Below are 23,498 nucleotides of genomic sequence, written 5' to 3' on the forward strand. Positions count from 1 at the left end.
GCTGTAAGATTGTATTGCATCCCTTTAATTTATGTTCAAGCTTTCATGTTCAAATTTGAAGTGCAGTGAATAATTAACTCAAACTATCTGTTAGCACCTGGGAATAGCCGATGCTGTACGTTTTTTTTGCATCACTTTCATTTACTCTCCAACTCACATGCCTGAATGTGAAGTGCAGTGATTCATCAAAAAACTGTCTTTTAGTGCCTCTGTATACCAGATGTTGTAAGCTTTTATTGCATCATTTAATTTACATTCAAGATAACATTCAAGAATGTCAAGTGCAGGGATTAATAAAAAAAATTGTCAGATTGGTCTTTGTTCATATTTGCTATGATTAGGCAATTTGAGTAAGTGTTTAAGGCTTATGGCCAAACCATCTTGAGAACGCCCAATCTCATCTGACCTTGGAAGCTAAGCAAGTTTGGGCCTGGATAGTACTGAGGTGGGACCCTACCTAGGAATACCAGGTGCTGTAAGCTTTTCTTGCATCACTTTAATTTACTTTCAAGCTGACATGCTCAAATGTGAAGTGCAGTGATTAATAAAAAAAACTATCTGTTAGCACCTGGGAATAGCCGATGCTGTAAGTTTTTTTTGCATCACTTTCATTTACTCTCCAACTCACATGCCTGAATGTGAAGTGCAGTGATTCATCAAAAACTATCTGTTAGCACCTTGGACTACGAGATGCTGTAAGCTTCTCTTGAATCACTTTAATTTACTGTCAAGATGACATGCTAGGATGTGAAATGCAGTGATTAATTAAAAAAACTATCTGTTAGCACCTGGGAATAGCAGATGCTGTAAGTTTTTGTTGCATCACTTTACTTTAATCTGCAACTGACAAGCTTGTATGTGAAGTGTACAGATTAAATAGAAATATTTTAGTACCAGGGAATAGCAGGTGCTGTAAGATTGTATTGCATCCCTTTAATTTATGTTCAAGCTTTCATGTTCAAATTTGAAGTGCAGTGAATAATTAACTCAAACTATCTGTTAGCACCTGGGAATAGCCGATGCTGTACGTTTTTTTTGCATCACTTTCATTTACTCTCCAACTCACATGCCTGAATGTGAAGTGCAGTGATTCATCAAAAAACTGTCTGTTAGTGCCTCCGTATACCAGATGTTGTAAGCTTTTATTGCATCATTTAATTTACATTCAAGATAACATTCTAGAATGTCAAGTGCAGGGATTAATAAAAAAAATTGTCAGATTGGTCTTTGATCATATTTGCTATGATTAGGAAATTTGAGTAAGTGTTTAAGGCTTACGGCCACACCAGCTTGAGAACGCCCAATCTCCTCTGACCTTGGAAGCTAAGCAAGTTTGGGCCTGGATAGTACTGAGGTGGGACCCTACCTAGGAATACCAGGTGCTGTAAGCTTTTCTTGCATCACTTTAATTTACTTTCAAGCTGACATGCTCAAATGTGAAGTGCAGTGATTAATAAAAAAAACTATCTGTTAGCACCTGGGAATAGCCGATGCTGTAAGTTTTTTTTGCATCACTTTCATTTACTCTCCAACTCACATGCCTGAATGTGAAGTGCAGTGATTCATCAAAAACTATCTGTTAGCACCTTGGACTACGAGATGCTGTAAGCTTCTCTTGAATCACTTTAATTTACTGTCAAGATGACATGCTAGGATGTGAAATGCAGTGATTAATTAAAAAAACTATCTGTTAGCACCTGGGAATAGCAGATGCTGTAAGTTTTTGTTGCATCACTTTACTTTAATCTGCAACTGACAAGCTTGTATGTGAAGTGTACAGATTAAATAGAAATATTTTAGTACCAGGGAATAGCAGGTGCTGTAAGATTGTATTGCATCCCTTTAATTTATGTTCAAGCTATCATGTTCAAATTTGAAGTGCAGTGAATAATTAACTCAAACTATCTGTTAGCACCTGGGAATAGCCGATGCTGTACGTTTTTTTTGCATCACTTTCATTTACTCTCCAACTCACATGCCTGAATGTGAAGTGCAGTGATTCATCAAAAAACTGTCTGTTAGTGCCTCCGTATACCAGATGTTGTAAGCTTTTATTGCATCATTTAATTTACATTCAAGATAACATTCTAGAATGTCAAGTGCAGGGATTAATAAAAAAAATTGTCAGATTGGTCTTTGATCATATTTGCTATGATTAGGCAATTTGAGTAAGTGTGTAAGGCTTACGGCCACACCAGCTTGAGAATGCCCAATCTCCTCTGACCTTGGAAGCTAAGCAAGTTTGGTCCTGGATAGTACTGAGGTGGGACCCTACCTAGGAATACCAGGTGCTGTAAGCTTTTCTTGCATCACTTTAATTTACTTTCAAGCTAACATGCTCAAATGTGAAGTGCAGTGATTAATAAAAAAACCATCTCTTAGCACCTGGGAATAGCTGATGCTGTAAATTTTTTGCATCACTTTCATTTACTCTCCAACTCACATGCCTGAATGTGAAGTGCAGTGATTCATCAAAAAACTGTCTGTTAGTGCCTCCGTATACCAGATGTTGTAAGCTTTTATTGCATCATTTAATTTACATTCAAGATAACATTCTAGAATGTCAAGTGCAGGGATTAATAAAAAAATTGTCAGATTTGTCTTTGATCATATTTGCTATGATTAGGCAATTTGAGTAAGTGTTTAAGGCTTACGGCCACACCAGCTTGAGAACGCCCAATCTCATCTGACCTTGGAAGCTAAGAAAGTTTGGGCCTGGATAGTACTGAGGTGGGACCCTACCTAGGAATACCAGGTGCTGTAAGCTTTTCTTGCATCACTTTAATTTACTTTCAAGCTGACATGCTCAAATGTGAAGTGCAGTGATTAATAAAAAAAACTATCTGTTAGCACCTGGGAATAGCAGATGCTGTAAGTTTTTTTTGCATCACTTTCATTTACTCTCCAACACACATGCCTGAATGTGAAGTGCAGTGATTCATCAAAAAACTATCTGTTAGCACCTTGGACTACGAGATGCTGTAAGCTTCTCTTGAATCACTTTAATTTACTGTCAAGATGACATGCTAGGATGTGAAATGCAGTGATTAATTAAAAAAACTATCTGTTAGCACCTGGGAATAGCAGATGCTGTAAGTTTTTGTTGCATCACTTTACTTTAATCTGCAACTGACAAGCTTGTATGTGAAGTGTACAGATTAAATAGAAATATTTTAGTACCAGGGAATAGCAGGTGCTGTAAGATTGTATTGCATCCCTTTAATTTATGTTCAAGCTATCATGTTCAAATTTGAAGTGCAGTGAATAATTAACTCAAACTATCTGTTAGCACCTGGGAATAGCAGATGCTGTAAGTTTTTTTTGCATCACTTTCATTTACTCTCCAACTCACATGCCTGAATGTGAAGTGCAGTGATTCATCAAAAAACTGTCTGTTAGTGCCTCCGTATACCAGATGTTGTAAGCTTTTATTGCATCATTTAATTTACATTCAAGATAACATTCTAGAATGTCAAGTGCAGGGATTAATAAAAAAAATTGTCAGATTGGTCTTTGATCATATTTGCTATGATTAGGAAATTTGAGTAAGTGTTTAAGGCTTATGGCCAAACCATCTTGAGAACGCCCAATCTCATCTGACCTTGGAAGCTAAGCAAGTTTGGGCCTGGATAGTACTGAGGTGGGACCCTACCTAGGAATACCAGGTGCTGTAAGCTTTTCTTGCATCACTTTAATTTACTTTCAAGCTGACATGCTCAAATGTGAAGTGCAGTGATTAATAAAAAAAACTATCTGTTAGCACCTGGGAATAGCCGATGCTGTAAGTTTTTTTTGCATCACTTTCATTTACTCTCCAACTCACATGCCTGAATGTGAAGTGCAGTGATTCATCAAAAACTATCTGTTAGCACCTTGGACTACGAGATGCTGTAAGCTTCTCTTGAATCACTTTAATTTACTGTCAAGATGACATGCTAGGATGTGAAATGAAGTGATTAATTAAAAAAACTATCTGTTAGCACCTGGGAATAGCAGATGCTGTAAGTTTTTGTTGCATCACTTTACTTTAATCTGCAACTGACAAGCTTGTATGTGAAGTGTACAGATTAAATAGAAATATTTTAGTACCAGGGAATAGCAGGTGCTGTAAGATTGTATTGCATCCCTTTAATTTATGTTCAAGCTATCATGTTCAAATTTGAAGTGCAGTGAATAATTAACTCAAACTATCTGTTAGCACCTGGGAATAGCCGATGCTGTACGTTTTTTTAGCATCACTTTCATTTACTCTCCAACTCACATGCCTGAATGTGAAGTGCAGTGATTCATCAAAAAACTGTCTGTTAGTGCCTCCGTATACCAGATGTTGTAAGCTTTTATTGCATCATTTAATTTACATTCAAGATAACATTCTAGAATGTCAAGTGCAGGGATTAATAAAAAAAATTGTCAGATTGGTCTTTGATCATATTTGCTATGATTAGGAAATTTGAGTAAGTGTTTAAGGCTTACGGCCACACCAGCTTGAGAACGCCCAATCTCATCTGACCTTGGAAGCTAAGCAGGTTTGGGCCTGGATAGTACTGAGGTGGGACCCTACCTAGGAATACCAGGTGCTGTAAGCTTTTCTTGCATCACTTTAATTTACTTTCAAGCTGACATGCTCAAATGTGAAGTGCAGTGATTAATAAAAAAAACTATCTGTTAGCACCTGGGAATAGCCGATGCTGTAAGTTTTTTTTGCATCACTTTCATTTACTCTCCAACTCACATGCCTGAATGTGAAGTGCAGTGATTCATCAAAAACTATCTGTTAGCACCTTAGACTACGAGATGCTGTAAGCTTCTCTTGAATCACTTTAATTTACTGTCAAGATGACATGCTAGGACGTGAAATGCAGTGATTAATTAAAAAAACTATCTGTTAGCACCTGGGAATAGCAGATGCTGTAAGTTTTTGTTGCATCACTTTACTTTAATCTGCAACTGACAAGCTTGTATGTGAAGTGTACAGATTAAATAGAAATATTTTAGTACCAGGGAATAGCAGGTGCTGTAAGATTGTATTGCATCCCTTTAATTTATGTTCAAGCTATCATGTTCAAATTTGAAGTGCAGTGAATAATTAACTCAAACTATCTGTTAGCACCTGGGAATAGCAGATGCTGTACGTTTTTTTTGCATCACTTTCATTTACTCTCCAACTCACATGCCTGAATGTGAAGTGCAGTGATTCATCAAAAAACTGTCTGTTAGTGCCTCCGTATACCAGATGTTGTAAGCTTTTATTGCATCATTTAATTTACATTCAAGATAACATTCTAGAATGTCAAGTGCAGGGATTAATAAAAAAAATTGTCAGATTGGTCTTTGTTCATATTTGCTATGATTAGGCAATTTGAGTAAGTGTTTAAGGCTTATGGCCAAACGATCTTGAGAACGCCCAATCTCATCTGACCTTGGAAGCTAAGCAAGTTTGGGCCTGGATAGTACTGAGGTGGGACCCTACCTAGGAATACCAGGTGCTGTAAGCTTTTCTTGCATCACTTTAATTTACTTTCAAGCTGACATGCTCAAATGTGAAGTGCAGTGATTAATAAAAAAAACTATCTGTTAGCACCTGGGAATAGCCGATGCTGTAAGTTTTTTTTGCATCACTTTCATTTACTCTCCAACTCACATGCCTGAATGTGAAGTGCAGTGATTCATCAAAAACTATCTGTTAGCACCTTGGACTACGAGATGCTGTAAGCTTCTCTTCAATCACTTTAATTTACTGTCAAGATGACATGCTAGGATGTGAAATGCAGTGATTAATTAAAAAAACTATCTGTTAGCACCTGGGAATAGCAGATGCTGTAAGTTTTTGTTGCATCACTTTACTTTAATCTGCAACTGACAAGCTTGTATGTGAAGTGTACAGATTAAATAGAAATATTTTAGTACCAGGGAATAGCAGGTGCTGTAAGATTGTATTGCATCCCTTTAATTTATGTTCAAGCTATCATGTTCAAATTTGAAGTGCAGTGAATAATTAACTCAAACTATCTGTTAGCACCTGGGAATAGCAGATGCTGTACGTTTTTTTTGCATCACTTTCATTTACTCTCCAACTCACATGCCTGAATGTGAAGTGCAGTGATTCATCAAAAAACTGTCTGTTAGTGCCTCCGTATACCAGATGTTGTAAGCTTTTATTGCATCATTTAATTTACATTCAAGATAACATTCTAGAATGTCAAGTGCAGGGATTAATAAAAAAAATTGTCAGATTGGTCTTTGATCATATTTGCTATGATTAGGAAATTTGAGTAAGTGTTTAAGGCTTACGGCCACACCAGCTTGAGAACGCCCAATCTCATCTGACCTTGGAAGCTAAGCAAGTTTGGGCCTGGATATTACTGAGGTGGGACCCTACCTAGGAATACCAGGTGCTGTAAGCTTTTCTTGCATCACTTTAATTTACTTTCAAGCTGACATGCTCAAACGTGAAGTGCAGTGATTAATAAAAAAAACTATCTGTTAGCACCTGGGAATAGCCGATGCTGTAAGTGTTTTTTGCATCACTTTCATTTACTCTCCAACTCACATGCCTGAATGTGAAGTGCAGTGATTCATCAAAAACTATCTGTTAGCACCTTAGACTACGAGATGCTGTAAGCTTCTCTTGAATCACTTTAATTTACTGTCATGATGACATGCTAGGATGTGAAATGCAGTGATTAATTAAAAAAACTATCTGTTAGCACCTGGGAATAGCAGATGCTGTAAGTTTTTGTTGCATCACTTTACTTTAATCTGCAACTGACAAGCTTGTATGTGAAGTGTACAGATTAAATAGAAATATTTTAGTACCAGGGAATAGCAGGTGCTGTAAGATTGTATTGCATCCCTTTAATTTATGTTCAAGCTATCATGTTCAAATTTGAAGTGCAGTGAATAATTAACTCAAACTATCTGTTAGCACCTGGGAATAGCAGATGCTGTACGTTTTTTTTGCATCACTTTCATTTACTCTCCAACTCACATGCCTGAATGTGAAGTGCAGTGATTCATCAAAAAACTGTCTGTTAGTGCCTCCGTATACCAGATGTTGTAAGCTTTTATTGCATCATTTAATTTACATTCAAGATAACATTCTAGAATGTCAAGTGCAGGGATTAATAAAAAAAATTGTCAGATTGGTCTTTGTTCATATTTGCTATGATTAGGCAATTTGAGTAAGTGTTTAAGGCTTATGGCCAAACCATCTTGAGAACGCCCAATCTCATCTGACCTTGGAAGCTAAGCAAGTTTGGGCCTGGCTAGTACTGAGGTGGGACCCTACCTAGGTATACCAGGTGCTGTAAGCTTTTCTAGCATCACTTTAATTTACTTTCAAGCTGACATGCTCAAATGTGAAGTGCAGTGATTAATAAAAAAAACTATCTGTTAGCACCTGGGAATAGCCGATGCTGTAAGTTTTTTTTGCATCACTTTCATTTACTCTCCAACTCACATGCCTGAATGTGAAGTGCAGTGATTCATCAAAAACTATCTGTTAGCACCTTGGACTACGAGATGCTGTAAGCTTCTCTTCAATCACTTTAATTTACTGTCAAGATGACATGCTAGGATGTGAAATGCAGTGATTAATTAAAAAAACTATCTGTTAGCTCCTGGGAATAGCAGATGCTGTAAGTTTTTGTTGCATCACTTTACTTTAATCTTCAACTGACAAGCTTGTATGTGAAGTGTACAGATTAAATAGAAATATTTTAGTACCAGGGAATAGCAGGTGCTGTAAGATTGTATTGCATCCCTTTAATTTATGTTCAAGCTATCATGTTCAAATTTGAAGTGCAGTGAATAATTAACTCAAATTATCTGTTAGCACCTGGGAATAGCCGATGCTGTACGTTTTTTTTGCATCACTTTCATTTACTCTCCAACTCACATGCCTGAATGTGAAGTGCAGTGATTCATCAAAAAACTGTCTGTTAGTGCCTCCGTATACCAGATGTTGTAAGCTTTTATTGCATCATTTAATTTACATTCAAGATAACATTCTAGAATGTCAAGTGCAGGGATTAATAAAAAAAATTGTCAGATTGGTCTTTGATCATATTTGCTATGATTAGGAAATTTGAGTAAGTGTTTAAGGCTTACGGCCACACCAGCTTGAGAACGCCCAATCTCATCTGACCTTGGAAGCTAAGCAAGTTTGGGCCTGGATAGTACTGAGGTGGGACCCTACCTAGGAATACCAGGTGCTGTAAGCTTTTCTTGCATCACTTTAATTTACTTTCAAGCTGACATGCTCAAATGTGAAGTGCAGTGATTAATAAAAAAAACTATCTGTTAGCACCTGGGAATAGCCGATGCTGTAAGTTTTTTTTGCATCACTTTCATTTACTCTCCAACTCACATGCCTGAATGTGAAGTGCAGTAAATCATCAAAAAACTGTCTGTTAGCACCTTGGACTACGAGATGCGGTAAGCTTCTCTTGCATCACTTTAATTTACTGTCAAGATGACATGCTAAGATGTGAAATGCAGTGAATAATTAAAAAAACTATCTGTTAGCACCTGGGAATAGCAGATGCTGTAAGTTTTTGTTGCATCACTTTACTTTAATCTGCAACTGACAAGCTTGTATGTGAAGTGTACAGATTAAATAGAAATATTTTAGTACCAGGGAATAGCAGGTGCTGTAAGATTGTATTGCATCCCTTTAATTTATGTTCAAGCTATCATGTTCAAATTTGAAGTGCAGTGAATAATTAACTCAAACTATCTGTTAGCACCTGGGAATAGCAGATGCTGTAAGTTTTTTTTGCATCACTTTCATTTACTCTCCAACTCACATGCCTGAATGTGAAGTGCAGTGATTCATCAAAAAACTGTCTGTTAGTGCCTCCGTATACCAGATGTTGTAAGCTTTTATTGCATCATTTAATTTACATTCAAGATAACATTCTAGAATGTCAAGTGCAGGGATTAATAAAAAAAATTGTCAGATTGGTCTTTGATCATATTTGCTATGATTAGGAAATTTGAGTAAGTGTTTAAGGCTTATGGCCAAACCATCTTGAGAACGCCCAATCTCATCTGACCTTGGAAGCTAAGCAAGTTTGGGCCTGGATAGTACTGAGGTGGGACCCTACCTAGGAATACCAGGTGCTGTAAGCTTTTCTTGCATCACTTTAATTTACTTTCAAGGTGACATGCTCAAATGTGAAGTGCAGTGATTAATAAAAAAAAAAATCTGTTAGCACCTGGGAATAGCCGATGCTGTAAGTTTTTTTTGCATCACTTTCATTTACTCTCCAACTCACATGCCTGAATGTGAAGTGCAGTGATTCATCAAAAACTATCTGTTAGCACCTTAGACTACGAGATGCTGTAAGCTTCTCTTGAATCACTTTAATTTACTGTCAAGATGACATGCTAGGATGTGAAATGCAGTGATTAATTAAAAAAACTATCTGTTAGCACCTGGGAATAGCAGATGCTGTAAGTTTTTGTTGCATCACTTTACTTTAATCTGCAACTGACAAGCTTGTATGTGAAGTGTACAGATTAAATAGAAATATTTTAGTACCAGGGAATAGCAGGTGCTGTAAGATTGTATTGCATCCCTTTAATTTATGTTCAAGCTATCATGTTCAAATTTGAAGTGCAGTGAATAATTAACTCAAACTATCTGTTAGCACCTGGGAATAGCAGATGCTGTACGTTTTTTTTGCATCACTTTCATTTACTCTCCAACTCACATGCCTGAATGTGAAGTGCAGTGATTCATCAAAAAACTGTCTGTTAGTGCCTCCGTATACCAGATGTTGTAAGCTTTTATTGCATCATTTAATTTACATTCAAGATAACATTCTAGAATGTCAAGTGCAGGGATTAATAAAAAAAATTGTCAGATTGGTCTTTGTTCATATTTGCTATGATTAGGCAATTTGAGTAAGTGTTTAAGGCTTATGGCCAAACCATCTTGAGAACTCCCAATCTCATCTGACCTTGGAAGCTAAGCAAGTTTGGGCCTGGATAGTACTGAGGTGGGACCCTACCTAGGAATACCAGGTGCTGTAAGCTTTTCTTGCATCACTTTAATTTACTTTCAAGCTGACATGCTCAAATGTGAAGTGCAGTGATTAATAAAAAAAACTATCTGTTAGCACCTGGGAATAGCCGATGCTGTAAGTTTTTTTTGCATCACTTTCATTTACTCTCCAACTCACATGCCTGAATGTGAAGTGCAGTGATTCATCAAAAACTATCTGTTAGCACCTTGGACTACGAGATGCTGTAAGCTTCTCTTGAATCACTTTAATTTACTGTCAAGATGACATGCTAGGATGTGAAATGCAGTGATTAATTAAAAAAACTATCTGTTAGCACCTGGGAATAGCAGATGCTGTAAGTTTTTGTTGCATCACTTTACTTTAATCTGCAACTGACAAGCTTGTATGTGAAGTGTACAGATTAAATAGAAATATTTTAGTACCAGGGAATAGCAGGTGCTGTAAGATTGTATTGCATCCCTTTAATTTATGTTCAAGCTATCATGTTCAAATTTGAAGTGCAGTGAATAATTAACTCAAACTATCTGTTAGCACCTGGGAATAGCCGATGCTGTACGTTTTTTTTGCATCACTTTCATTTACTCTCCAACTCACATGCCTGAATGTGAAGTGCAGTGATTCATCAAAAAACTGTCTGTTAGTGCCTCCGTATACCAGATGTTGTAAGCTTTTATTGCATCATTTAATTTACATTCAAGATAACATTCTAGAATGTCAAGTGCAGGGATTAATAAAAAAAATTGTCAGATTGGTCTTTGATCATATTTGCTATGATTAGGAAATTTGAGTAAGTGTTTAAGGCTTACGGCCACACCAGCTTGAGAACGCCCAATCTCATCTGACCTTGGAAGCTAAGCAGGTTTGGGCCTGGATAGTACTGAGGTGGGACCCTACCTAGGAATACCAGGTGCTGTAAGCTTTTCTTGCATCACTTTAATTTACTTTCAAGCTGACATGCTCAAATGTGAAGTGCAGTGATTAATAAAAAAAACTATCTGTTAGCACCTGGGAATAGCCGATGCTGTAAGTTTTTTTTGCATCACTTTCATTTACTCTCCAACTCACATGCCTGAATGTGAAGTGCAGTGATTCATCAAAAACTATCTGTTAGCACCTTAGACTACGAGATGCTGTAAGCTTCTCTTGAATCACTTTAATTTACTGTCAAGATGACATGCTAGGACGTGAAATGCAGTGATTAATTAAAAAAACTATCTGTTAGCACCTGGGAATAGCAGATGCTGTAAGTTTTTGTTGCATCACTTTACTTTAATCTGCAACTGACAAGCTTGTATGTGAAGTGTACAGATTAAATAGAAATATTTTAGTACCAGGGAATAGCAGGTGCTGTAAGATTGTATTGCATCCCTTTAATTTATGTTCAAGCTATCATGTTCAAATTTGAAGTGCAGTGAATAATTAACTCAAACTATCTGTTAGCACCTGGGAATAGCAGATGCTGTACGTTTTTTTTGCATCACTTTCATTTACTCTCCAACTCACATGCCTGAATGTGAAGTGCAGTGATTCATCAAAAAACTGTCTGTTAGTGCCTCCGTATACCAGATGTTGTAAGCTTTTATTGCATCATTTAATTTACATTCAAGATAACATTCTAGAATGTCAAGTGCAGGGATTAATAAAAAAAATTGTCAGATTGGTCTTTGTTCATATTTGCTATGATTAGGCAATTTGAGTAAGTGTTTAAGGCTTATGGCCAAACGATCTTGAGAACGCCCAATCTCATCTGACCTTGGAAGCTAAGCAAGTTTGGGCCTGGATAGTACTGAGGTGGGACCCTACCTAGGAATACCAGGTGCTGTAAGCTTTTCTTGCATCACTTTAATTTACTTTCAAGCTGACATGCTCAAATGTGAAGTGCAGTGATTAATAAAAAAAACTATCTGTTAGCACCTGGGAATAGCCGATGCTGTAAGTTTTTTTTGCATCACTTTCATTTACTCTCCAACTCACATGCCTGAATGTGAAGTGCAGTGATTCATCAAAAACTATCTGTTAGCACCTTGGACTACGAGATGCTGTAAGCTTCTCTTCAATCACTTTAATTTACTGTCAAGATGACATGCTAGGATGTGAAATGCAGTGATTAATTAAAAAAACTATCTGTTAGCACCTGGGAATAGCAGATGCTGTAAGTTTTTGTTGCATCACTTTACTTTAATCTGCAACTGACAAGCTTGTATGTGAAGTGTACAGATTAAATAGAAATATTTTAGTACCAGGGAATAGCAGGTGCTGTAAGATTGTATTGCATCCCTTTAATTTATGTTCAAGCTATCATGTTCAAATTTGAAGTGCAGTGAATAATTAACTCAAACTATCTGTTAGCACCTGGGAATAGCAGATGCTGTACGTTTTTTTTGCATCACTTTCATTTACTCTCCAACTCACATGCCTGAATGTGAAGTGCAGTGATTCATCAAAAAACTGTCTGTTAGTGCCTCCGTATACCAGATGTTGTAAGCTTTTATTGCATCATTTAATTTACATTCAAGATAACATTCTAGAATGTCAAGTGCAGGGATTAATAAAAAAAATTGTCAGATTGGTCTTTGATCATATTTGCTATGATTAGGAAATTTGAGTAAGTGTTTAAGGCTTACGGCCACACCAGCTTGAGAACGCCCAATCTCATCTGACCTTGGAAGCTAAGCAAGTTTGGGCCTGGATATTACTGAGGTGGGACCCTACCTAGGAATACCAGGTGCTGTAAGCTTTTCTTGCATCACTTTAATTTACTTTCAAGCTGACATGCTCAAACGTGAAGTGCAGTGATTAATAAAAAAAACTATCTGTTAGCACCTGGGAATAGCCGATGCTGTAAGTTTTTTTTGCATCACTTTCATTTACTCTCCAACTCACATGCCTGAATGTGAAGTGCAGTGATTCATCAAAAACTATCTGTTAGCACCTTAGACTACGAGATGCTGTAAGCTTCTCTTGAATCACTTTAATTTACTGTCATGATGACATGCTAGGATGTGAAATGCAGTGATTAATTAAAAAAACTATCTGTTAGCACCTGGGAATAGCAGATGCTGTAAGTTTTTGTTGCATCACTTTACTTTAATCTGCAACTGACAAGCTTGTATGTGAAGTGTACAGATTAAATAGAAATATTTTAGTACCAGGGAATAGCAGGTGCTGTAAGATTGTATTGCATCCCTTTAATTTATGTTCAAGCTATCATGTTCAAATTTGAAGTGCAGTGAATAATTAACTCAAACTATCTGTTAGCACCTGGGAATAGCAGATGCTGTACGTTTTTTTTGCATCACTTTCATTTACTCTCCAACTCACATGCCTGAATGTGAAGTGCAGTGATTCATCAAAAAACTGTCTGTTAGTGCCTCCGTATACCAGATGTTGTAAGCTTTTATTGCATCATTTAATTTACATTCAAGATAACATTCTAGAATGTCAAGTGCAGGGATTAATAAAAAAAATTGTCAGATTGGTCTTTGTTCATATTTGCTATGATTAGGCAATTTGAGTAAGTGTTTAAGGCTTATGGCCAAACCATCTTGAGAACGCCCAATCTCATCTGACCTTGGAAGCTAAGCAAGTTTGGGCCTGGCTAGTACTGAGGTGGGACCCTACCTAGGTATACCAGGTGCTGTAAGCTTTTCTAGCATCACTTTAATTTACTTTCAAGCTGACATGCTCAAATGTGAAGTGCAGTGATTAATAAAAAAAACTATCTGTTAGCACCTGGGAATAGCCGATGCTGTAAGTTTTTTTTGCATCACTTTCATTTACTCTCCAACTCACATGCCTGAATGTGAAGTGCAGTGATTCATCAAAAACTATCTGTTAGCACCTTGGACTACGAGATGCTGTAAGCTTCTCTTCAATCACTTTAATTTACTGTCAAGATGACATGCTAGGATGTGAAATGCAGTGATTAATTAAAAAAACTATCTGTTAGCTCCTGGGAATAGCAGATGCTGTAAGTTTTTGTTGCATCACTTTACTTTAATCTTCAACTGACAAGCTTGTATGTGAAGTGTACAGATTAAATAGAAATATTTTAGTACCAGGGAATAGCAGGTGCTGTAAGATTGTATTGCATCCCTTTAATTTATGTTCAAGCTATCATGTTCAAATTTGAAGTGCAGTGAATAATTAACTCAAATTATCTGTTAGCACCTGGGAATAGCCGATGCTGTACGTTTTTTTTGCATCACTTTCATTTACTCTCCAACTCACATGCCTGAATGTGAAGTGCAGTGATTCATCAAAAAACTGTCTGTTAGTGCCTCCGTATACCAGATGTTGTAAGCTTTTATTGCATCATTTAATTTACATTCAAGATAACATTCTAGAATGTCAAGTGCAGGGATTAATAAAAAAAATTGTCAGATTGGTCTTTGATCATATTTGCTATGATTAGGAAATTTGAGTAAGTGTTTAAGGCTTACGGCCACACCAGCTTGAGAACGCCCAATCTCATCTGACCTTGGAAGCTAAGCAAGTTTGGGCCTGGATAGTACTGAGGTGGGACCCTACCTAGGAATACCAGGTGCTGTAAGCTTTTCTTGCATCACTTTAATTTACTTTCAAGCTGACATGCTCAAATGTGAAGTGCAGTGATTAATAAAAAAAACTATCTGTTAGCACCTGGGAATAGCCGATGCTGTAAGTTTTTTTTGCATCACTTTCATTTACTCTCCAACTCACATGCCTGAATGTGAAGTGCAGTGATTCATCAAAAACTATCTGTTAGCACCTTAGACTACGAGATGCTGTAAGCTTCTCTTGAATCACTTTAATTTACTGTCAAGATGACATGCTAGGACGTGAAATGCAGTGATTAATTAAAAAAACTATCTGTTAGCACCTGGGAATAGCAGATGCTGTAAGTTTTTGTTGCATCACTTTACTTTAATCTGCAACTGACAAGCTTGTATGTGAAGTGTACAGATTAAGTAGAAATATTTTAGTACCAGGGAATAGCAGGTGCTGTAAGATTGTATTGCATCCCTTTAATTTATGTTCAAGCTATCATGTTCAAATTTGAAGTGCAGTGAATAATTAACTCAAACTATCTGTTAGCACCTGGGAATAGCAGATGCTGTACGTTTTTTTTGCATCACTTTCATTTACTCTCCAACTCACATGCCTGAATGTGAAGTGCAGTGATTCATCAAAAAACTGTCTGTTAGTGCCTCCGTATACCAGATGTTGTAAGCTTTTATTGCATCATTTAATTTACATTCAAGATAACATTCTAGAATGTCAAGTGCAGGGATTAATAAAAAAAATTGTCAGATTGGTCTTTGTTCATATTTGCTATGATTAGGCAATTTGAGTAAGTGTTTAAGGCTTATGGCCAAACCATCTTGAGAACGCCCAATCTCATCTGACCTTGGAAGCTAAGCAAGTTTGGGCCTGGATAGTACTGAGGTGGGACCCTACCTAGGAATACCAGGTGCTGTAAGCTTTTCTTGCATCACTTTAATTTACTTTCAAGCTGACATGCTCAAATGTGAAGTGCAGTGATTAATAAAAAAAACTATCTGTTAGCACCTGGGAATAGCCGATGCTGTAAGTTTTTTTTGCATCACTTTCATTTACTCTCCAACTCACATGCCTGAATGTGAAGTGCAGTGATTCATCAAAAACTATCTGTTAGCACCTTGGACTACGAGATGCTGTAAGCTTCTCTTCAATCACTTTAATTTACTGTCAAGATGACATGCTAGGATGTGAAATGCAGTGATTAATTAAAAAAACTATCTGTTAGCACCTGGGAATAGCAGATGCTGTAAGTTTTTGTTGCATCACTTTACTTTAATCTGCAACTGACAAGCTTGTATGTGAAGTGTACAGATTAAATAGAAATATTTTAGTACCAGGGAATAGCAGGTGCTGTAAGATTGTATTGCATCCCTTTAATTTATGTTCAAGCTATCATGTTCAAATTTGAAGTGCAGTGAATAATTAACTCAAACTATCTGTTAGCACCTGGGAATAGCAGATGCTGTACGTTTTTTTTGCATCACTTTCATTTACTCTCCAACTCACATGCCTGAATGTGAAGTGCAGTGATTCATCAAAAAACTGTCTGTTAGTGCCTCCGTATACCAGATGTTGTAAGCTTTTATTGCATCATTTAATTTACATTCAAGATAACATTCTAGAATGTCAAGTGCAGGGATTAATAAAAAAAATTGTCAGATTGGTCTTTGATCATATTTGCTATGATTAGGAAATTTGAGTAAGTGTTTAAGGCTTATGGCCACACCAGCTTGAGAACGCCCAATCTCATCTGACCTTGGAAGCTAAGCAAGTTTGGGCCTGGATATTACTGAGGTGGGACCCTACCTAGGAATACCAGGTGCTGTAAGCTTTTCTTGCATCACTTTAATTTACTTTCAAGCTGACATGCTCAAATGTGAAGTGCAGTGATTAATAAAAAAAACTATCTGTTAGCACCTGGGAATAGCCGATGCTGTAAGTTTTTTTTTGCATCACTTTCATTTACTCTCCAACTCACATGCCTGAATGTGAAGTGCAGTGATTCATCAAAAACTATCTGTTAGCACCTTAGACTACGAGATGCTGTAAGCTTCTCTTGAATCACTTTAATTTACTGTCATGATGACATGCTAGGATGTGAAATGCAGTGATTAATTAAAAAAACTATCTGTTAGCACCTGGGAATAGCAGATGCTGTAAGTTTTTGTTGCATCACTTTACTTTAATCTGCAACTGACAAGCTTGTATGTGAAGTGTACAGATTAAATAGAAATATTTTAGTACCAGGGAATAGCAGGTGCTGTAAGATTGTATTGCATCCCTTTAATTTATGTTCAAGCTATCATGTTCAAATTTGAAGTGCAGTGAATAATTAACTCAAACTATCTGTTAGCACCTGGGAATAGCAGATGCTGTACGTTTTTTTTGCATCACTTTCATTTACTCTCCAACTCACATGCCTGAATGTGAAGTGCAGTGATTCATCAAAAAACTGTCTGTTAGTGCCTCCGTATACCAGATGTTGTAAGCTTTTATTGCATCATTTAATTTACATTCAAGATAACATTCTAGAATGTCAAGTGCAGGGATTAATAAAAAAAATTGTCAGATTGGTCTTTGTTCATATTTGCTATGATTAGGCAATTTGAGTAAGTGTTTAAGGCTTATGGCCAAACCATCTTGAGAACGCCCAATCTCATCTGACCTTGGAAGCTAAGCAAGTTTGGGCCTGGCTAGTACTGAGGTGGGACCCTACCTAGGAATACCAGGTGCTGTAAGCTTTTCTTGCATCACTTTAATTTACTTTCAAGCTGACATGCTCAAATGTGAAGTGCAGTGATTAATAAAAAAAACTATCTGTTAGCACCTGGGAATAGCCGATGCTGTAAGTTTTTTTTGCATCACTTTCATTTACTCTCCAACTCACATGCCTGAATGTGAAGTGCAGTGATTCATCAAAAACTATCTGTTAGCACCTTGGACTACGAGATGCTGTAAGCTTCTCTTCAATCACTTTAATTTACTGTCAAGATGACATGCTAGGATGTGAAATGCAGTGATTAATTAAAAAAACTATCTGTTAGCTCCTGGGAATAGCAGATGCTGTAAGTTTTTGTTGCATCACTTTACTTTAATCTTCAACTGACAAGCTTGTATGTGAAGTGTACAGATTAAATAGAAATATTTTAGTACCAGGGAATAGCAGGTGCTGTAAGATTGTATTGCATCCCTTTAATTTATGTTCAAGCTATCATGTTCAAATTTGAAGTGCAGTGAATAATTAACTCAAATTATCTGTTAGCACCTGGGAATAGCCGATGCTGTACGTTTTTTTTGCATCACTTTCATTTACTCTCCAACTCACATGCCTGAATGTGAAGTGCAGTGATTCATCAAAAAACTGTCTGTTAGTGCCTCCGTATACCAGATGTTGTAAGCTTTTATTGCATCATTTAATTTACATTCAAGATAACATTCTAGAATGTCAAGTGCAGGGATTAATAAAAAAAATTGTCAGATTGGTCTTTGATCATATTTGCTATGATTAGGAAATTTGAGTAAGTGTTTAAGGCTTACGGCCACACCAGCTTGAGAACGCCCAATCTCATCTGACCTTGGAAGCTAAGCAAGTTTGGGCCTGGATAGTACTGAGGTGGGACCCTACCTAGGAATACCAGGTGCTGTAAGCTTTTCTTGCATCACTTTAATTTACTTTCAAGCTGACATGCTCAAATGTGAAGTGCAGTGATTAATAAAAAAAACTATCTGTTAGCACCTGGGAATAGCCGATGCTGTAAGTTTTTTTTGCATCACTTTCATTTACTCTCCAACTCACATGCCTGAATGTGAAGTGCAGTGATTCATCAAAAACTATCTGTTAGCACCTTAGACTACGAGATGCTGTAAGCTTCTCTTGAATCACTTTAATTTACTGTCAAGATGACATGCTAGGATGTGAAATGCAGTGATTAATTAAAAAAACTATCTCTTAGCACCTGGGAATAGCAGATGCTGTAAGTTTTTGTTGCATCACTTTACTTTAATCTGCAACTGACAAGCTTGTATGTGAAGTGTACAGATTAAATAGAAATATTTTAGTACCAGGGAATAGCAGGTGCTGTAAGATTGTATTGCATCCCTTTAATTTATGTTCAAGCTATCATGTTCAAATTTGAAGTGCAGTGAATAATTAACTCAAACTATCTGTTAGCACCTGGGAATAGCAGATGCTGTACGTTTTTTTTGCATCACTTTCATTTACTCTCCAACTCACATGCCTGAATGTGAAGTGCAGTGATTCATCAAAAAACTGTCTGTTAGTGCCTCCGTATACCAGATGTTGTAAGCTTTTATTGCATCATTTAATTTACATTCAAGATAACATTCTAGAATGTCAAGTGCAGGGATTAATAAAAAAAATTGTCAGATTGGTCTTTGATCATATTTGCTATGATTAGGCAATTTGAGTAAGTGTTTAAGGCTTACGGCCACACCAGCTTGAGAACGCCCAATCTCATCTGACCTTGGAAGCTAAGCAAGTTTGGGCCTGGCTAGTACTGAGGTGGGACCCTACCTAGGAATACCAGGTGCTGTAAGCTTTTCTTGCATCACTTTAATTTACTTTCAAGCTGACATGCTCAAATGTGAAGTGCAGTGATTAATAAAAAAAACTATCTGTTAGCACCTGGGAATAGCCGATGCTGTAAGTTTTTTTTGCATCACTTTCATTTACTCTCCAACTCACATGCCTGAATGTGAAGTGCAGTGATTCATCAAAAACTATCTGTTAGCACCTTGGACTACGAGATGCTGTAAGCTTCTCTTCAATCACTTTAATTTACTGTCAAGATGACATGCTAGGATGTGAAATGCAGTGATTAATTAAAAAAACTATCTGTTAGCTCCTGGGAATAGCAGATGCTGTAAGTTTTTGTTGCATCACTTTACTTTAATCTTCAACTGACAAGCTTGTATGTGAAGTGTACAGATTAAATAGAAATATTTTAGTACCAGGGAATAGCAGGTGCTGTAAGATTGTATTGCATCCCTTTAATTTATGTTCAAGCTATCATGTTCAAATTTGAAGTGCAGTGAATAATTAACTCAAATTATCTGTTAGCACCTGGGAATAGCCGATGCTGTACGTTTTTTTTGCATCACTTTCATTTACTCTCCAACTCACATGCCTGAATGTGAAGTGCAGTGATTCATCAAAAAACTGTCTGTTAGTGCCTCCGTATACCAGATGTTGTAAGCTTTTATTGCATCATTTAATTTACATTCAAGATAACATTCTAGAATGTCAAGTGCAGGGATTAATAAAAAAAATTGTCAGATTGGTCTTTGATCATATTTGCTATGATTAGGAAATTTGAGTAAGTGTTTAAGGCTTACGGCCACACCAGCTTGAGAACGCCCAATCTCATCTGACCTTGGAAGCTAAGCAAGTTTGGGCCTGGATAGTACTGAGGTGGGACCCTACCTAGGAATACCAGGTGCTGTAAGCTTTTCTTGCATCACTTTAATTTACTTTCAAGCTGACATGCTCAAATGTGAAGTGCAGTGATTAATAAAAAAAACTATCTGTTAGCACCTGGGAATAGCCGATGCTGTAAGTTTTTTTTGCATCACTTTCATTTACTCTCCAACTCACATGCCTGAATGTGAAGTGCAGTGATTCATCAAAAACTATCTGTTAGCACCTTAGACTACGAGATGCTGTAAGCTTCTCTTGAATCACTTTAATTTACTGTCAAGATGACATGCTAGGATGTGAAATGCAGTGATTAATTAAAAAAACTATCTCTTAGCACCTGGGAATAGCAGATGCTGTAAGTTTTTGTTGCATCACTTTACTTTAATCTGCAACTGACAAGCTTGTATGTGAAGTGTACAGATTAAATAGAAATATTTTAGTACCAGGGAATAGCAGGTGCTGTAAGATTGTATTGCATCCCTTTAATTTATGTTCAAGCTATCATGTTCAAATTTGAAGTGCAGTGAATAATTAACTCAAACTATCTGTTAGCACCTGGGAATAGCAGATGCTGTACGTTTTTTTTGCATCACTTTCATTTACTCTCCAACTCACATGCCTGAATGTGAAGTGCAGTGATTCATCAAAAAACTGTCTGTTAGTGCCTCCGTATACCAGATGTTGTAAGCTTTTATTGCATCATTTAATTTACATTCAAGATAACATTCTAGAATGTCAAGTGCAGGGATTAATAAAAAAAATTGTCAGATTGGTCTTTGTTCATATTTGCTATGATTAGGCAATTTGAGTAAGTGTTTAAGGCTTATGGCCAAACCATCTTGAGAACGCCCAATCTCATCTGACCTTGGAAGCTAAGCAAGTTTGGGCCTGGATAGTACTGAGGTGGGACCCTACCTAGGAATACCAGGTGCTGTAAGCTTTTCTTGCATCACTTTAATTTACTTTCAAGCTGACATGCTCAAATGTGAAGTGCAGTGATTAATAAAAAAAACTATCTGTTAGCACCTGGGAATAGCCGATGCTGTAAGTTTTTTTTACATCACTTTCATTTACTCTCCAACTCACATGCCTGAATGTGAAGTGCAGTGATTCATCAAAAACTATCTGTTAGCACCTTGGACTACGAGATGCTGTAAGCTTCTCTTCAATCACTTTAATTTACTGTCAAGATGACATGCTAGGATGTGAAATGCAGTGATTAATTAAAAAAACTATCTGTTAGCACCTGGGAATAGCAGATGCTGTAAGTTTTTGTTGCATCACTTTACTTTAATCTGCAACTGACAAGCTTGTATGTGAAGTGTACAGATTAAATAGAAATATTTTAGTACCAGGGAATAGCAGGTGCTGTAAGATTGTATTGCATCCCTTTAATTTATGTTCAAGCTATCATGTTCAAATTTGAAGTGCAGTGAATAATTAACTCAAACTATCTGTTAGCACCTGGGAATAGCCGATGCTGTACGTTTTTTTTGCATCACTTTCATTTACTCTCCAACTCACATGCCTGAATGTGAAGTGCAGTGATTCATCAAAAAACTGTCTGTTAGTGCCTCCGTATACCAGATGTTGTAAGCTTTTATTGCATCATTTAATTTACATTCAAGATAACATTCTAGAATGTCAAGTGCAGGGATTAATAAAAAAAATTGTCAGATTGGTCTTTGATCATATTTGCTATGATTAGGAAATTTGAGTAAGTGTTTAAGGCTTACGGCCACACCAGCTTGAGAACGCCCAATCTCATCTGACCTTGGAAGCTAAGCAAGTTTGGGCCTGGATAGTACTGAGGTGGGACCCTACCTAGGAATACCAGGTGCTGTAAGCTTTTCTTGCATCACTTTAATTTACTTTCAAGCTGACATGCTCAAATGTGAAGTGCAGTGATTAATAAAAAAAACTATCTGTTAGCACCTGGGAATAGCCGATGCTGTAAGTTTTTTTTGCATCACTTTCATTTACTCTCCAACTCACATGCCTGAATGTGAAGTGCAGTGATTCATCAAAAACTATCTGTTAGCACCTTAGACTACGAGATGCTGTAAGCTTCTCTTGAATCACTTTAATTTACTGTCAAGATGACATGCTAGGATGTGAAATGCAGTGATTAATTAAAAAAACTATCTGTTAGCACCTGGGAATAGCAGATGCTGTAAGTTTTTGTTGCATCACTTTACTTTAATCTGCAACTGACAAGCTTGTATGTGAAGTGTACAGATTAAATAGAAATATTTTAGTACCAGGGAATAGCAGGTGCTGTAAGATTGTATTGCATCCCTTTAATTTATGTTCAAGCTATCATGTTCAAATTTGAAGTGCAGTGAATAATTAACTCAAACTATCTGTTAGCACCTGGGAATAGCAGATGCTGTACGTTTTTTTTGCATCACTTTCATTTACTCTCCAACTCACATGCCTGAATGTGAAGTGCAGTGATTCATCAAAAAACTGTCTGTTAGTGCCTCCGTATACCAGATGTTGTAAGCTTTTATTGCATCATTTAATTTACATTCAAGATAACATTCTAGAATGTCAAGTGCAGGGATTAATAAAAAAAATTGTCAGATTGGTCTTTGATCATATTTGCTATGATTAGGAAATTTGAGTAAGTGTTTAAGGATTACGGCCACACCAGCTTGAGAACGCCCAATCTCATCTGACCTTGGAAGCTAAGCAAGTTTGGGCCTGGATAGTACTGAGGTGGGACCCTATCTAGGAATACCGGGTGCTGTAAGCTTTTCTTGCATCACTTTAATTTACTTTCAAGCTGACATGCTCAAATGTGAAGTGCAGTGATTAATAAAAAAAACTATCTGTTAGCACCTGGGAATAGCCGATGCTGTAAGTTTTTTTTGCATCACTTTCATTTACTCTCCAACTCACATGCCTGAATGTGAAGTGCAGTGATTCATCAAAAACTATCTGTTAGCACCTTGGACTACGAGATGCTGTAAGCTTCTCTTCAATCACTTTAATTTACTGTCAAGATGACATGCTAGGATGTGAAATGCAGTGATTAATTAAAAAAACTATCTGTTAGCACCTGGGAATAGCAGATGCTGTAAGTTTTTGTTGCATCACTTTACTTTAATCTGCAACTGACAAGCTTGTATGTGAAGTGTACAGATTAAATAGAAATATTTTAGTACCAGGGAATAGCAGGTGCTGTAAGATTGTATTGCATCCCTTTAATTTATGTTCAAGCTATCATGTTCAAATTTGAAGTGCAGTGAATAATTAACTCAAACTATCTGTTAGCACCTGGGAATAGCCGATGCTGTACGTTTTTTTTGCATCACTTTCATTTACTCTCCAACTCACATGCCTGAATGTGAAGTGCAGTGATTCATCAAAAAACTGTCTGTTAGTGCCTCCGTATACCAGATGTTGTAAGCTTTTATTGCATCATTTAATTTACATTCAAGATAACATTCTAGAATGTCAAGTGCAGGGATTAATAAAAAAAA

At 36.8% G+C, this 23,498-nt stretch overlaps 6 non-coding genes and 20 pseudogenes across 6 annotated transcripts; all 26 read left to right on the forward strand.

Annotated features, from left to right (window-relative positions):
• The first annotated feature begins 363 nt into the window (after positions 1-363).
• Positions 364-482, forward strand: LOC145648074 (5S ribosomal RNA; annotated as a pseudogene).
• Positions 483-1,272: 790 nt separating this feature from the next.
• On the forward strand, positions 1,273-1,391 carry LOC145648186 (5S ribosomal RNA; annotated as a pseudogene).
• A 790-nt stretch (positions 1,392-2,181) lies between these two features.
• Positions 2,182-2,300, forward strand: LOC145650481 (5S ribosomal RNA; annotated as a pseudogene).
• A 348-nt stretch (positions 2,301-2,648) lies between these two features.
• On the forward strand, positions 2,649-2,767 carry LOC145648537 (5S ribosomal RNA; annotated as a pseudogene).
• A 791-nt stretch (positions 2,768-3,558) lies between these two features.
• Positions 3,559-3,677, forward strand: LOC145648075 (5S ribosomal RNA; annotated as a pseudogene).
• A 790-nt stretch (positions 3,678-4,467) lies between these two features.
• LOC145647075 (5S ribosomal RNA) lies at positions 4,468-4,586 on the forward strand (annotated as a pseudogene).
• Positions 4,587-5,376: 790 nt separating this feature from the next.
• LOC145650122 (5S ribosomal RNA) lies at positions 5,377-5,495 on the forward strand (annotated as a pseudogene).
• Positions 5,496-6,285: 790 nt separating this feature from the next.
• On the forward strand, positions 6,286-6,404 carry LOC145648779 (5S ribosomal RNA; annotated as a pseudogene).
• A 790-nt stretch (positions 6,405-7,194) lies between these two features.
• LOC145650009 (5S ribosomal RNA) lies at positions 7,195-7,313 on the forward strand (annotated as a pseudogene).
• A 790-nt stretch (positions 7,314-8,103) lies between these two features.
• On the forward strand, positions 8,104-8,222 carry LOC145648599 (5S ribosomal RNA). Its single transcript, XR_014116481.1, has one exon. It is a non-coding gene; the product is annotated as a 5S ribosomal RNA (ribosomal RNA).
• A 791-nt stretch (positions 8,223-9,013) lies between these two features.
• On the forward strand, positions 9,014-9,132 carry LOC145648077 (5S ribosomal RNA; annotated as a pseudogene).
• A 790-nt stretch (positions 9,133-9,922) lies between these two features.
• LOC145648126 (5S ribosomal RNA) lies at positions 9,923-10,041 on the forward strand (annotated as a pseudogene).
• A 790-nt stretch (positions 10,042-10,831) lies between these two features.
• On the forward strand, positions 10,832-10,950 carry LOC145647076 (5S ribosomal RNA; annotated as a pseudogene).
• A 790-nt stretch (positions 10,951-11,740) lies between these two features.
• LOC145650123 (5S ribosomal RNA) lies at positions 11,741-11,859 on the forward strand (annotated as a pseudogene).
• A 790-nt stretch (positions 11,860-12,649) lies between these two features.
• On the forward strand, positions 12,650-12,768 carry LOC145648780 (5S ribosomal RNA; annotated as a pseudogene).
• Positions 12,769-13,558: 790 nt separating this feature from the next.
• On the forward strand, positions 13,559-13,677 carry LOC145650010 (5S ribosomal RNA; annotated as a pseudogene).
• Positions 13,678-14,467: 790 nt separating this feature from the next.
• On the forward strand, positions 14,468-14,586 carry LOC145648610 (5S ribosomal RNA). The gene has a single exon (XR_014116482.1). It is a non-coding gene; the product is annotated as a 5S ribosomal RNA (ribosomal RNA).
• Positions 14,587-15,376: 790 nt separating this feature from the next.
• On the forward strand, positions 15,377-15,495 carry LOC145648078 (5S ribosomal RNA; annotated as a pseudogene).
• A 790-nt stretch (positions 15,496-16,285) lies between these two features.
• LOC145649544 (5S ribosomal RNA) lies at positions 16,286-16,404 on the forward strand (annotated as a pseudogene).
• A 791-nt stretch (positions 16,405-17,195) lies between these two features.
• On the forward strand, positions 17,196-17,314 carry LOC145648295 (5S ribosomal RNA; annotated as a pseudogene).
• Positions 17,315-18,104: 790 nt separating this feature from the next.
• Positions 18,105-18,223, forward strand: LOC145648621 (5S ribosomal RNA). Its single transcript, XR_014116483.1, has one exon. It is a non-coding gene; the product is annotated as a 5S ribosomal RNA (ribosomal RNA).
• Positions 18,224-19,013: 790 nt separating this feature from the next.
• LOC145644069 (5S ribosomal RNA) lies at positions 19,014-19,132 on the forward strand. The gene has a single exon (XR_014116108.1). It is a non-coding gene; the product is annotated as a 5S ribosomal RNA (ribosomal RNA).
• A 790-nt stretch (positions 19,133-19,922) lies between these two features.
• On the forward strand, positions 19,923-20,041 carry LOC145648633 (5S ribosomal RNA). Its single transcript, XR_014116484.1, has one exon. It is a non-coding gene; the product is annotated as a 5S ribosomal RNA (ribosomal RNA).
• A 790-nt stretch (positions 20,042-20,831) lies between these two features.
• LOC145648079 (5S ribosomal RNA) lies at positions 20,832-20,950 on the forward strand (annotated as a pseudogene).
• Positions 20,951-21,740: 790 nt separating this feature from the next.
• On the forward strand, positions 21,741-21,859 carry LOC145648644 (5S ribosomal RNA). Its single transcript, XR_014116485.1, has one exon. It is a non-coding gene; the product is annotated as a 5S ribosomal RNA (ribosomal RNA).
• A 790-nt stretch (positions 21,860-22,649) lies between these two features.
• On the forward strand, positions 22,650-22,768 carry LOC145649016 (5S ribosomal RNA; annotated as a pseudogene).
• The last annotated feature ends 730 nt before the right edge of the window (positions 22,769-23,498 follow it).

The sequence above is a fragment of the Electrophorus electricus genome, chromosome 13 (genome assembly GCF_041902795.1).
Source record: "Electrophorus electricus isolate QZ-2024a chromosome 13, ASM4190279v1, whole genome shotgun sequence".
NCBI lineage: Eukaryota > Metazoa > Chordata > Actinopteri > Gymnotiformes > Gymnotidae > Electrophorus > Electrophorus electricus.